The sequence below is a fragment of the Nicotiana tomentosiformis genome, chromosome 10, assembly GCF_000390325.3.
Source record: "Nicotiana tomentosiformis chromosome 10, ASM39032v3, whole genome shotgun sequence".
NCBI lineage: Eukaryota > Viridiplantae > Streptophyta > Magnoliopsida > Solanales > Solanaceae > Nicotiana > Nicotiana tomentosiformis.
Window position 1 is genome coordinate 51726188 of NC_090821.1, and position 12800 is coordinate 51738987.

Below are 12800 nucleotides of genomic sequence, written 5' to 3' on the forward strand. Positions count from 1 at the left end.
ATCCAATGCAAGCGGTCTCTCACTAACTGGAATATATGCAAGGCTACCCATACTGACTGACTTTCTACTCAAAGCATCGGCCACCACATTGGCCTACCCGGGATGATACAATATGGTGATATCATAGTCTTTCAATAGCTCCAGCCACCTCCTCTGCCTCAAATTGAGTTCCTTCTGCTTGAACAAATAATGCAAGCTCTGATGATCAGTGAATACCTTACATGGCACGCCGTAAAGATAGTGCCTCCAAATCTTCAGCGCATGAATAATGGCTGCCTGCTCTAGATCATGAATAGGGTAATTCGTCTCGTGAACCTTCAGCTGCCGAGAAGCATATGCAATAACCTTGCCACCCTACATCAATGCTGCACCCAGACCAATACGAGATGCATTACAATATACTGTATAAGATCCTGAACCTGTGGGTAACACCAAAACCGGTGTCGTGGTCAAAACAGTTTTGAGCTTCTGAAAGCTTGCTTCACACTCGTCTGACCACCTGAACGGGGAACCCTTCTGGGTCAATCTGGTCAACGGGGCTGATATGGATGAAAACCCCTCCACAAATCGACGGTAATAGCCCGCCAAACCCAGGAAACTACGGATCTCTGTAGCTGATGTGGGTCTAGGCCAGTTCTGGACTGCCTCAATCTTCTTAGGATCCACCTGAATACCCTCTGCTGATACAACGTGACCCAAGAAAGCAATTGAACTCAACCAAAACTCGCATTTTGAGAACTTGGCATATAACTGGTTGTCTTTCAGAGTCTGAAGAACGATTTGAAGGTGCTGCTCATGCTCCTCTCGACTGTGGGAGTAGATCAAGATATCATCAATAAACACAACCACAAAGGAATCCAAGTAGGGTTTGAACACCAGGTTCATCAAATCCATGAATGCTGCTGGGGCATTTGTCAGCCCAACTGACATCAGTAGAAACTCATAATGCCCATACCGAGTCCGAAAAGCTGTCTTAGGAACATCGGATGCCCTAATCCTCAACCGATGGTAGCCAGATCTCAAATCAATCTTTGAAAACACTTTGACACCCTGAAGCTGATCAAATAAATCATCAATCCTTGGCAATGGATATTTGTTCTTGATGATGACTTTGTTCAACTGCCGATAATCTATACACATCCTCATCGATCCATCTTTCATCTTCACAAACAACACAGGTGCACCCTAGGGCGAGACACTAGGTCTAATGAAGCCCTTATCAAGCAAATCTTGCAACTTCTCCTTCAATTCTTTCAACTCTGGCGGGGCCATGCGATATGGCAGAATGGAAATAGGTTGAGTGTCCGGAGCCAAATCAATGCAGAAATCAATGTAGCCTGGTTGTTCAATGAAGGACACCTTCGAGAATTTTTAAGTGATCGGTCCAAGAATCACTTCAAAAACATGGAGCTCAGGTCTGCAGGAAACATCTCTAGAAACTCACGAACAACCGGCACCAAATCTATAGAAGGAACCTCCGCACTAGAATCGCAGACATAAGCCAAATAAGCTAGACACCCCTTCTCGACCATATGCTGAGCCTTCACATAAGAGATAACCCTGTTGGCAGAATGGCTAAGGTTCCCTCTCCACTCTAATCGAGGCAACCCCTGCAAGGCTAAGGTCACCGTCTTGGCGTGACAATCTAATATAGCATGATAAGGTGACAGCCAATCCATACCTAGTATGACATCAAAATCAACCATGTCGAGAAGTAGAAGATCTACACGAGTCTCAAGACTCCCAATGGTGACCACATCATTGGGAGCACTTAAAGAATCATGGGGCTCAACCAAATAGGAAGCAAAATAGGATGACACATAGGAGTAAGTAGATCCCGGATCAAATAAAACTAAAGCATCTCTACTGCAAACTGAAACAATACCTGTGATAACAGCGTAAGATGAGTCAGCCTCAAGCCTGGTTGGGAAAGCATAACACCGGGACTGGGCCCCATCACCCTGCACTACATCCCTGGGATGGCCTCTAGCTGGCTGGTCTCCACCTCTAACGGCCTGACCTCCACCTCTAACTGTCTGGCCCCTACCTCTGGCTGCCTGACCCCTGCCTCTGGCTACCTGACCTCTGCCTCTGGCTGGCTGAGTAGGTGGTGCAGCAACTTGTGCTGGAACCATGGCACGAGAACTCTGATGCTGTGAGCTGCCCATTGCCCGGGGGCAAAATCTAGCAATGTGCCTCGAATCACCCCAAGTATAACATAACCTCGGCGGCTGTGACTACTAACCCTGAAATGGACCCTGTCGACCTGAATAACCACCTTGATAACTTTGGAGTGGAGGTGCACTAATAGGAGCTGGTGGTGCACTGTAGTCTAGCTGGTCGGAATAATCCATCTGAGGACCATGACCACCTGAGGCACCATGGGATGCCTGGAGCGCTGAATGAAACGGCCTGAGAGGATGGCCTCTACCAAAAGTACTCTTGCCTCTAGATGAGGCATCGCTGAACTTACCGGAATGACGAGGTCTCTTGTCAGACCCCTGACCTCCCTGAGTAAGAACCATTTCGACTCGTCTGGTGACATTAGCAGCCGCCTGAAAAGAAATCTCACTCCCAGTCTCCTTAGCCATCTTCAATCTAATAGGCTGAGCAAGTCCATCAATAAACCTCCTCACCCTCTCTCTCTCTCGGTGGGAAGGAGAAGAATGGCATGACGGGCCAAATCCACAAAACGGGTCTCATACTGAGTAATAGTCATACTACCCTGCTGGAGATGCTCAAACTGACAGAGACGCTCCTCTCTCAATGTGATAGGTAGAAACTTATCTATGAAGAGCTGAGAGAACTGGTCCCAAGTAAGATCAGGCGACCCAGCTGGTCTGGTCAACAAGTAATCTCTCCACCATTTTTTGGCGGAACCAGTCATCTGAAATGCAGCAAAATCAACCCTATTGGTCTCTACTATACCCATGTTTCTTAGAACCTCGTGGTAGCTGTCACGATACTCCTAGGGATCCTCTAAAGGATAACCTCTAAAGTGAACAGGAAAGAGCTTCGTAAACCTGTCCAATCTCCATAAAGCCTCAGAAGATATAGCTGGCCCATCTCCGACCTGTGCTACAATAACCGGCTGAACTAATCCGACTGGCTGAGCTGCTGGAGCCTGATACTGGGGAGCTATCTACTCTGGAGTAGGAGTGGTAGGAGTCTGGGCTCCTCCTCCAGCATGAGAAACTGTTGGTGCCATGGGAAATGCACCAGTCTGGGCGACACTATCCATAAGGCCCACCAAACGGACCAAAGCGTCCTGAAGTACTGAGGTAGCAATGAACTTCTCCAAAACCTGAGCTGGCCCGGCATGAACAGTCTGGGCTGGAACCTCCTCATCAAGCTCTATCTGAGGCTCCACTACTGGGGCTGCTGCTCGGGCCCTAGGCTGAGCCCTGCCCTTGCCTCGGCCTCTGGCACGGCCTCAGCCTCGACCTCAGCCCCGCGTAGGAGCTGTCACTGGAGGCTCTGACTGTTGCTCAGCTGAGGAAGCGGTATGTGTTCTCGCCATCTGCGAGAGAATAAGAGTAGAATAGTTCAATCAGTATTGAGAAAGCAAAATCGCACTACAAAGAAGAATAGAGGTGAAACTTTTTCCTAAATTCATAGCCTCTGGAAGATAAGCACAGACGTCTCCGTACCGATCCTCCAAACTCTACTAAGCTTGCTCGTGAATCGTGAGACCTAGGCAACCTAGACCTAGGCTAAGGCAAGGCACCTACAAATCAACCTGTACAATTTAACAGTGTATATACAAATAATAAAAATGAAGAACTAAACAGGAAATGTTAGGAGGGGAACATACTGAGGGGAATACGAGATAAAGAACTATAACAGAATGATCACTGGAGCAGTCAATATACCATGAATCAACATGAATAGTGAATACAGTAAGGAAATATGCACGATATCACCCTTTGTGCTTTTACTCTCAATCTCACCATAAATTTAATAGAGATGGCACAACATCACCCTTCGTGCATTAACTCTCATATCATGGCACAACATTACCCTACATGCATTAACACTCACAATATGACACAACATCACCCTTCGTGCATTAATACTCACAATATGGCACGACATCACCCTTCGTGCATGAACACTCACAGTATGGCACGACATTACCCTTCATGCATTAACATTCTCCCTTACCATAATGCAATGCATAAATAACAAGAGGGAGATAAAATAACAAGTACAACCCTTACTTCAACATTTGGTTCCATAATATCAATCTCAACTTTGAAATAAAAACTCAATTATCACCAGAAAATCTGTAAACATAATAAGAATGATAAATTGAACAAAACTAGTATAACACATAACAATTAGGCATAGGAATGAGACAATATAAGAAAAAGAGAGAAATATAGAAAACAGGTAAATTGGCGGAGCATAAGTACTCGTCATCTCATATATACACCGCTCACATGAATTTCACTTAGCAAGTAATCTAAGGTTCCTAATTCCCTCAAGTTAGGATTAGACACAACACTTACCTCGCTCCGAAAGCCATTTAATTCTCAATCATAGCTTTTTCTTTGGAATTCACCTCCAAACCACTCGTATCTATTAAAAAATGACTCAATAATATCAAATATTACTAAAGAAATCAATTATATTGCATTAATTAAATTCCCCAAATTTTCCTCCAAAATGTCAAAAAACGACCTCGGGCCCGCTTGGTCAAAACCCGAGGTTCGGACCAAAATCCATTTACCCATTCACCCCCGAGCACGAATATATAATTAGTTTTGAAATCCGACCTCAAATTGAGGTCTAAATTTCCAAATTTCCGAAATTCCTAGTTTCTACCCTAACCCCTAATTCTACCATGAAAACTCTAGATTTTAGGTTGATAATTCAAGAAATGTAATGGGTAATTGAAAAAAATGGTTTAGAATCACTTACCAACACTTTGGGGAAGAAAATGACTTTTGAAAATCGCCTCTACCCATTTGGTTCTTGAAAAACGTTGAAGAAATGGCTTTAACCCATGTTAGATTCTGTTTTATGCATTGGGCGACAGTGTGGATTGCGTTCGCGAGGCATTGCTCACGTTCGCGATGAAGGAACGATCAACCCTCCCCCAGGTCCCCAAGTGCTTCGCGTTCGCGATGAGCCAGTCGCGTTCGCGAAGGGTAAATCCCCCATCACTTCGCGTTCGCGACTAGGACTTCGCGTTCGTGAAGAAGAAGTCTCAGCCTCACTAGTTTACTCTTCGCGTTGGCGAGAGGACCTTCGCGAACGCGAAGAATGATATGCCAGACACCAGAATCTGTAGAAAATCAGATTTTTTCCAAGTCCAAAACATCCCGTGGCCTATCCGAAACTCACCCGAGCCCTCGGGGCTCCAAACCAAACATGCACACAAGTCTAAAAATATCATACAGACTTGCTCGCTCGATCAAATCGCCAAAATAACACCTAGAACTACGAAATTAGCACCAATTCAAATAAAATTCTCAAGAACACTTTGAAGTTTCTATTTTCTCAACTGGATGTCCGAATCATGTCAAATAAATTCCGTTTCTCACCAAATTTCACAGACAAGTCTTAAATATCATGATGAACCTGTACCGAGCTCCGGAACCAGAATAGGACCCGACACTAACAATGCCAAACATCAATCAATTCTCAAAACACAATTAATTTTTATACTTTTAATTTTCATCAAAAATTTATAACTTGAGCTAGGGACCTCCGAATTCGATTCCTTGCATACGCCCAAGTCCCATAATTCGATACGGATCTACCGGGACCCTCAAAATATGGATCCGGGCCTGTTTACCAAATATGTTGACCGAAGTCAACTAAAATCAACTTTTAAGGCATACATTCTTATTTTTGTCAATTTTCAACAAAAAAGCTTTCCGGAAACATGCCCGGACTACGCATGCAATTCAAGGTGGGTATAAAAAATGTGATTTTTAAGGCTTAAGAGCACAGATTCGAGTTCTAAAATATAAGATGACCTTTTGGGTCATCACAACCACCCTTATCTCTCTGATAGCCACCCGTATCACTCCACCCTGATCATATCAATAGCCACCCTTATCACTCCATTCGGACAATAACACAATAGCTGCCCATATCACTCCGTACATTCAACAACAGTGAAATGCCAACCTTATATCCCGTATAACAACAATAGTGAAATACCACCCTTATACTTTGCATAACAACGACCCAAATAACACAACAATTCACATGTACTATCATCACACCAACACAACATAATCAACTCGTATCACAAATGCCCGTAGGCCACAACATTTCCAAGGATTCAATGATATCAATAATTTTCACAACAGATAGCCCACGGCTCAACACAACGTGTATAAAATCTCAATAACAACAACATGAACAGAAAAGTAACTCAGCAAAGAACAACACCTCCTTTAAACACAACTTTAGGTAAAATAAATTATCGCCTCTTGATAACTTAAATTCCCATTTGATTAATTGAAGATAAAATCAATAGTGAAAGCGTCTCCAAGAAATGAAAAATTAAAAATAAATGAAACCACATAAAGGTTAAATTGGTAACAACTCCAAATAAACATGTAAAAATAACTCGGTAAGTAAAGAATGTTATATGTAATGACAACTTCCCATAATGCATGTAATAGTGGACATGGCGAATAAAGGATATAACATGTACCAACAATTTCCAATTAAATACATAAAAGATGACTAAGAGTTTAATCCGGAATTTCCACATATAAGCTCGAGTACGTAATTATCACCTTGCGTACACGACTTTCACATTGCACAAATAACACAAACGACTCAATTTCTAAGAGGTAGTTCCCCACACACAAAGTTAGGCAAAATACTTATCTTAACGAAGTTAAACTGATACTCTAAAATGGTCTTCTCGTGTGAAACAATCTCCGAATGGCTCAATATAGCCAAAATAATTTCAGAACATAATTAAAACTCGTAGGAAACAATTTCGGATAATAAAACTTCGATTTTTAATTTAACACTAAAAATCAACCTAAACGTCATCACGGGCTTGCACCTCGGAACCCGATAAAATTTTAAAAAATCTGAATACCCACTCTGATACGAGTCCAACCATATCAAAATTATCAATTTCCAATATTCAATCGCCCTACAAATCCTCATTTTACATTTTGAAAGATTTTACCAAATTTCCCCTTTAATTCACTAATTTAACGATGAAAATAATTATGAATTATGAAATATATTCAATTTCGGATAAAGAACACTTACCAAAATCAAACTCGTGAAGAACCCCTCCAGAATCACCCAAAACCCGAGCTTCAAACCCCAAAAATGAGTAAAACCTCACTCCCCCGAATATATGCTTCTGCTCAGCATTTTTGCTTTTGCGGATAGGATTTGCGCACCTGCGCACTCGCATTTGCGAGCAAATTCCCGCATCTGTGGATTTCCACTCAACAGCTAACCCTCGCATCTTCGAAACTTCCTCCACTTCTGCGCAATCGCATATGCGAGGCACATATCGCTTTTGCGCTCCAAGTCACCGCACCTGCGATGTCGTAGGTGCGCAACAAAACTCGCTTCTACGACCTCACTCCCAGCTTCCATATTTCGATTATGCAATACCACTTCCGCTTTTGCGGCTCCACACCTGCGCCCATGGCTCCGCAGGTGCGGTCTCACCAGAAGGCTTGCCAAACAACCTTAACCAAAAAGACCCAAAATGATTCGAAACGTCGAAACCTATCAAATCAAGTTCGATTGACCTCAAATTTTGCACACAAGACATAATTAACATTACAGACCTATTCTAAATTCTGGAAGCGAAATCCGATCCCAATATCAAAAAGTTCACTCCCGGTCAAACTTTCCAAAAATCATCCAATTTTCCAACTTTCGCCAATTGACGCTAAAATGAACTACGGACCTCCAATTCAACATCCGAACACGCTCCTAAGACCAAAATCACCCTACGAAGGTATTAGAACCATCGAAACTCCATTCATGAGTTGTCTTCATACAGTTCAAACTACGATAAATTCCTACGACCTAAGCTTCCATTTTAGGGACTATGTGTCCCATTTCACTCCGAAATGAAATATCAAATCCTCCCGGCAAGTCACAAAACCCAAAAATGAAATAAAGGGAGCAATAATTAGGGGTTCAAGGCTAATACTCTCAAAACTACTAGACGAGTTGTTACATCTGTACTCCCCCTCCTGCTTGAGATGTGGTTGTGTCTGCTGGAAATAAACAAGCCTGCGTCATAGAATCCATGAACTTGAGCATAGGGCCCATGACCTCCTAAAATACTGGGGTAGACGAGAAATCTGTCGTGACCGGCTCAGCTTTAGGCACCTCACCCTGCTCCTCAATGACAGGATCCTCCACTTGATCCGCTGGTGGCACGACGGGAGAAACTCTAGGACGCCCTCGTCCTCTAGCAGGAGTTGGAACTTTTCCCCGGCCTCTGCCTTGGCCTCTAGCAATAGGGGGAGCAGCTCCTCCACTATCGGGTACAATTGCCACCGCGTTCTCACCATATGTGAGAGAATAATAGAAAGATACTTAGCACAACATCAACTGCACGATAGGAGATGAAGAAAGAGAAGTTTCCTAACATCCTATAGCCTCTCGAAGATAAGTACGGACGTCTCCGCATCGATCCGCAAGACTCTATTAGGACCTCTCATGACTTGTGAAACCTATGTGAACCTAGAGCTCTTATACCAAGCTATCACGCCCAATTTCTACTATAGGCCGTGATGACACCCAATGTCGCCGCTAGGCAAGCGCATTGTAAACTACCCATTTATTTTTCATTCTAATATTTTTAAAGTAATTGATTTTTTTATTTAATAAGAGAACGATGAATAGATGATCGTAGTAATGTAACGCATAAAATAATGAAAGAGTAAAATTGTGAATTTAATACTCAAAACCATATAATATCTATTAGAATATTTCAAAGTCCGGTGTCACAAGTGTATGAGTATCTAGTAGAATAAACAAAACTCTCTAAGAACTACTGTCTGAAACAAAATAGACAGAAATGATAAAAAACATAACAAGAGGAGGCTCTGGGAGTTGCAGAATGGAGCATGGGAAATCAGCTCACCACTAAGCCTCCGGGTATTGCGGATATGGCCTAGAACGAACTCTAGATGCACCTGCCTCAGAACCTGTACAATATGTGCAAAAGTGTTGCGTGAGTACATAAACATCATGTGCCCAGTAAGTATCTAGTCTAACCTCGAAGAAGTAGTAACAAGGGGTCAACTGCGACACTTACTAGTTGGAAATATACATAATGTACAAGATTATTTAACATGCATGAAATACAACACCAATGATGGAATAAGAGGCAATAGTTAAATGACCATTTATCAAAATAACAATTAAAAGTCCCCAAATAGCACATATTATTCTCAACAAGTAAGGGCTTAACACGTATTGTAAATCCTCAAGTCCTGACGGACATGTCAAGTGAAACCGGACTTCGAGTGACAACATGCGCGAGTTATGTCGAGGTCGTACGACCCGATCCATGGATGCATCACATAATATATATATATATATATATATATATATATATATATATATATATATATATATATATATATATATATATATTGTTGAGGCGTTCGGCCCGATCCACAGGAATAGGAAAAACTCTTCGGATTTCGAATTATGTATTTACAACTTTAAGGTAAGCCCATAGAAGATTATAAACTTCCATCAATAACTAAACATTTCTGCCAGCTCTCTAAGTAATGAAGAGATTTAATATCATCTTTAGCCAATTGTTTTACTTATTAATTCAAGCAATTAAATTAGCAAATAGAGTTCACATAGTGCAAGTAATAGCATAATAAAGGCCTATGTTTACACGGACATAACATGAATTTTAGCTACGCACGGAATCTTGTCACTTCGTGCGTACGTAGCCCCCATAATTAGTAAAAAATGATAAATTTAAACACATATGCGGTAAATTACCTCTTACAAGGTTAGGCAATAGACTTACCTCGTTCCCAAGTCTACTTTCTGGTCCACAAATCACTCTAAAGGCCTCAAGTCATTGCCGAACAATCCGAAACTAGCCAAAAGTTGTACAAACTAGTCAATAGTTGTTCAAAAGTTAATAATTTAACTATTAGAGTGATTACCCAACAAAATTTGGAAGCTTCTTAAAATTCACCCTCAGGCCCACGTGCCGGGATTCCAAAAATCTTTGTAAATAATGGTTACCCATAACCTCATGAACATAAATATATAATTTTTAACCAATTCCATAATCATTTTCGTGGTCAAATCTCATTTTTAATCAAAATCTAGGTTTTTCAACAAACTCTTAAAATTCTCATATTTTACATGTTAAAATCTACCCATAATCTATGTATTAAATTCATATTGGGTAGGAATTACTTACCTTCAATAGCTAGGTGAAAACCCTTCTCCAAGAAGCTTCAAAATCGGCCAAGGGACATGAAAATGAGATATAATGGCCTAAGTCCTGTTTTTAAAACAAGTCTCTGTCTAGACATTCCTTTTTATTGATCGCGAAAAGGGCCCCGCAATTGTGAAGGCAAAATTCTGCCCCGCCCGTAAAACTTTATTCGCGAATACGAAGGCTTGCCTAGCCTTCCTTATGAAAACGCGGGGGTTTCTTCACCAATGCGAAGACCAACACTGTGCCACCCCAACCCTAACTTCTTCTAAGCGAACGCGGGCCCTTTCATGTGAACGTGAAGGCCATAGGTCCCAGACCTTTGCGAACGCGGATGGGATATCACAAACGCAAAGAACAATTTCCTAGTCCCCCAAATTCCTTCTCTGTGAATGCGACACAACCTCCACGGTCGCGAAGAAGGAAACCAGAACCAGCAGTGAAAGATTTTTGGACTTAGCACCGGGTGGTCTGAAACTCACCTGAGCCACCCGGGACCCCGTCCAATTTCACCAATAAGTCCATAAATATAATACAGACCTGCTTGAACCCTTGGAAGCCATAAAACAATATCAAAACTAAGAATTACACCCGAAAATCAAATTGAATCAATTTATGAACTTCAAGCTTTTCAACTTACTCCGAATGCGCAGAATCAAGCTTAAACTACTCGGAATGGACCCAAATTTTGCGTACAAGTCATAAATCACCATACAAACTATTCCTAGGCTCAAAATCCCAAACGGACTTTGATCGGACCAAAGTCTACTCCAAACTAAATTTAAAGAACTTGAAAACCGTCAATGTGGCAAGTGTCAACATTAAGCACCGAGACACTCCCGGATCATCCGAAACCTGATACGAACATACGTGCAAGTCCAAAATCATCATACGAACCTATTAGAACCATCAAATTCCAGTTCTGAGGTAATTTACTCAAAACGCTAACTCAAGTCAAACTTGGCCATTATAGGCCACTATTAAGGAACTAAGTGTTCTGATTTCAACCCGAACTGATCCAAACTTAAACCAACTATATCGTCAAGTCATAAAATAATTAAAGCACATACAGAAATTTTTAATTAGGGGAATGGGGATCTAGAAAGTAAAATGATCGGCCGGGTCGTTACATATTATTTTATAATTCTAACTACAAATCCTATTTAGACATGAATTAAATAATCTAGAAAATATCAAATTCCAAATATTTAAAGTTTACTACTACAACTGTGTATTATTTTTGTAGTTGTTGTGTTGGAGAATATTTCTCCAACTTCTACTTTTGTTGAAGCACTTGTCTCCAACTCCCATTGATGCATTGTTTTCCCCAACACTAAATTTTAATGAAGCACCTATGTCACAGGGCCATTTTTCAGGGAACCCGTGAGGACAACAAGATAGCCTGACTACTACTCTTGCTTCAGTCCTAACCAATAATAAGCACAATATCGTGCTTGAACTAAGGCAATCACACAAACTCAAAGGTTGGAAGATAACGAAATGAAAGACAAACAAAGATTGGAGGCCAAGGCTAATTTTCAGGTTTACTTCATATAAAAAAGAAGGAAATACAAGTAAAGAGATCTGCCCTCTAACAAGGCATATACATGTCTATAGATGCAATGAATGTCCACATGCAGCTAGGCTGGCTGTGGAACCGTCCAGTTGTGGTGCACTACTTTGTGCTGGCATCGTCTGATTTCCAGGAATGTGTTGGCAGCCCATGTACCAATGGTCTTGTCCAGCTGTTGTGCCCCAGTTATGGCTGGCAGATAGTTGCCTCCATGTTCACCCAGACAAGTTGTGGTCCTACCCGGCTGTACAGCACATGCCTTTGCTGGTAGTGAGATGCTTCCAAGATTATTCTGGCAGGCTGTGGTCCTGCCCAGTTGTACTGCATGTGACTTTGCTGGTAGAGGGTGGCCTCCATGAGGGCCCAGACAGCCTATCGGATTGTTGCTTCCATGTGCAAAGACCTTATGGTCTTTTGCAACCATGTTTGGCTCGTTTTGCAGCCCTTTAGGAAACAAATTTGGTCGAAAAATATGCGGGGCGGTACACACTCCCTCATTTGAAATGGCGATGACCGCGATGCCACAACGGTTCAGGTAATCATGAACTTGATCTTTAAACGTCCATAAAGCCTCATATGTTTCCCACGATGCCTCCTCTGGCTGTTGCCCCTTCCAACGGACAAGAAATTGGGCACTTGAATTGCCCTAACCTACTCCTTGTATAACCTGATGGTTGACAATAGCCTCGACTTCTTTGTTGACGACCGGAAGGGTTATGAAAACATTTGGTCGGCTGGATTGCCCCCGCACCATATCACCCTTATTTCCACAAGGTGCCTTTGACGGACTGA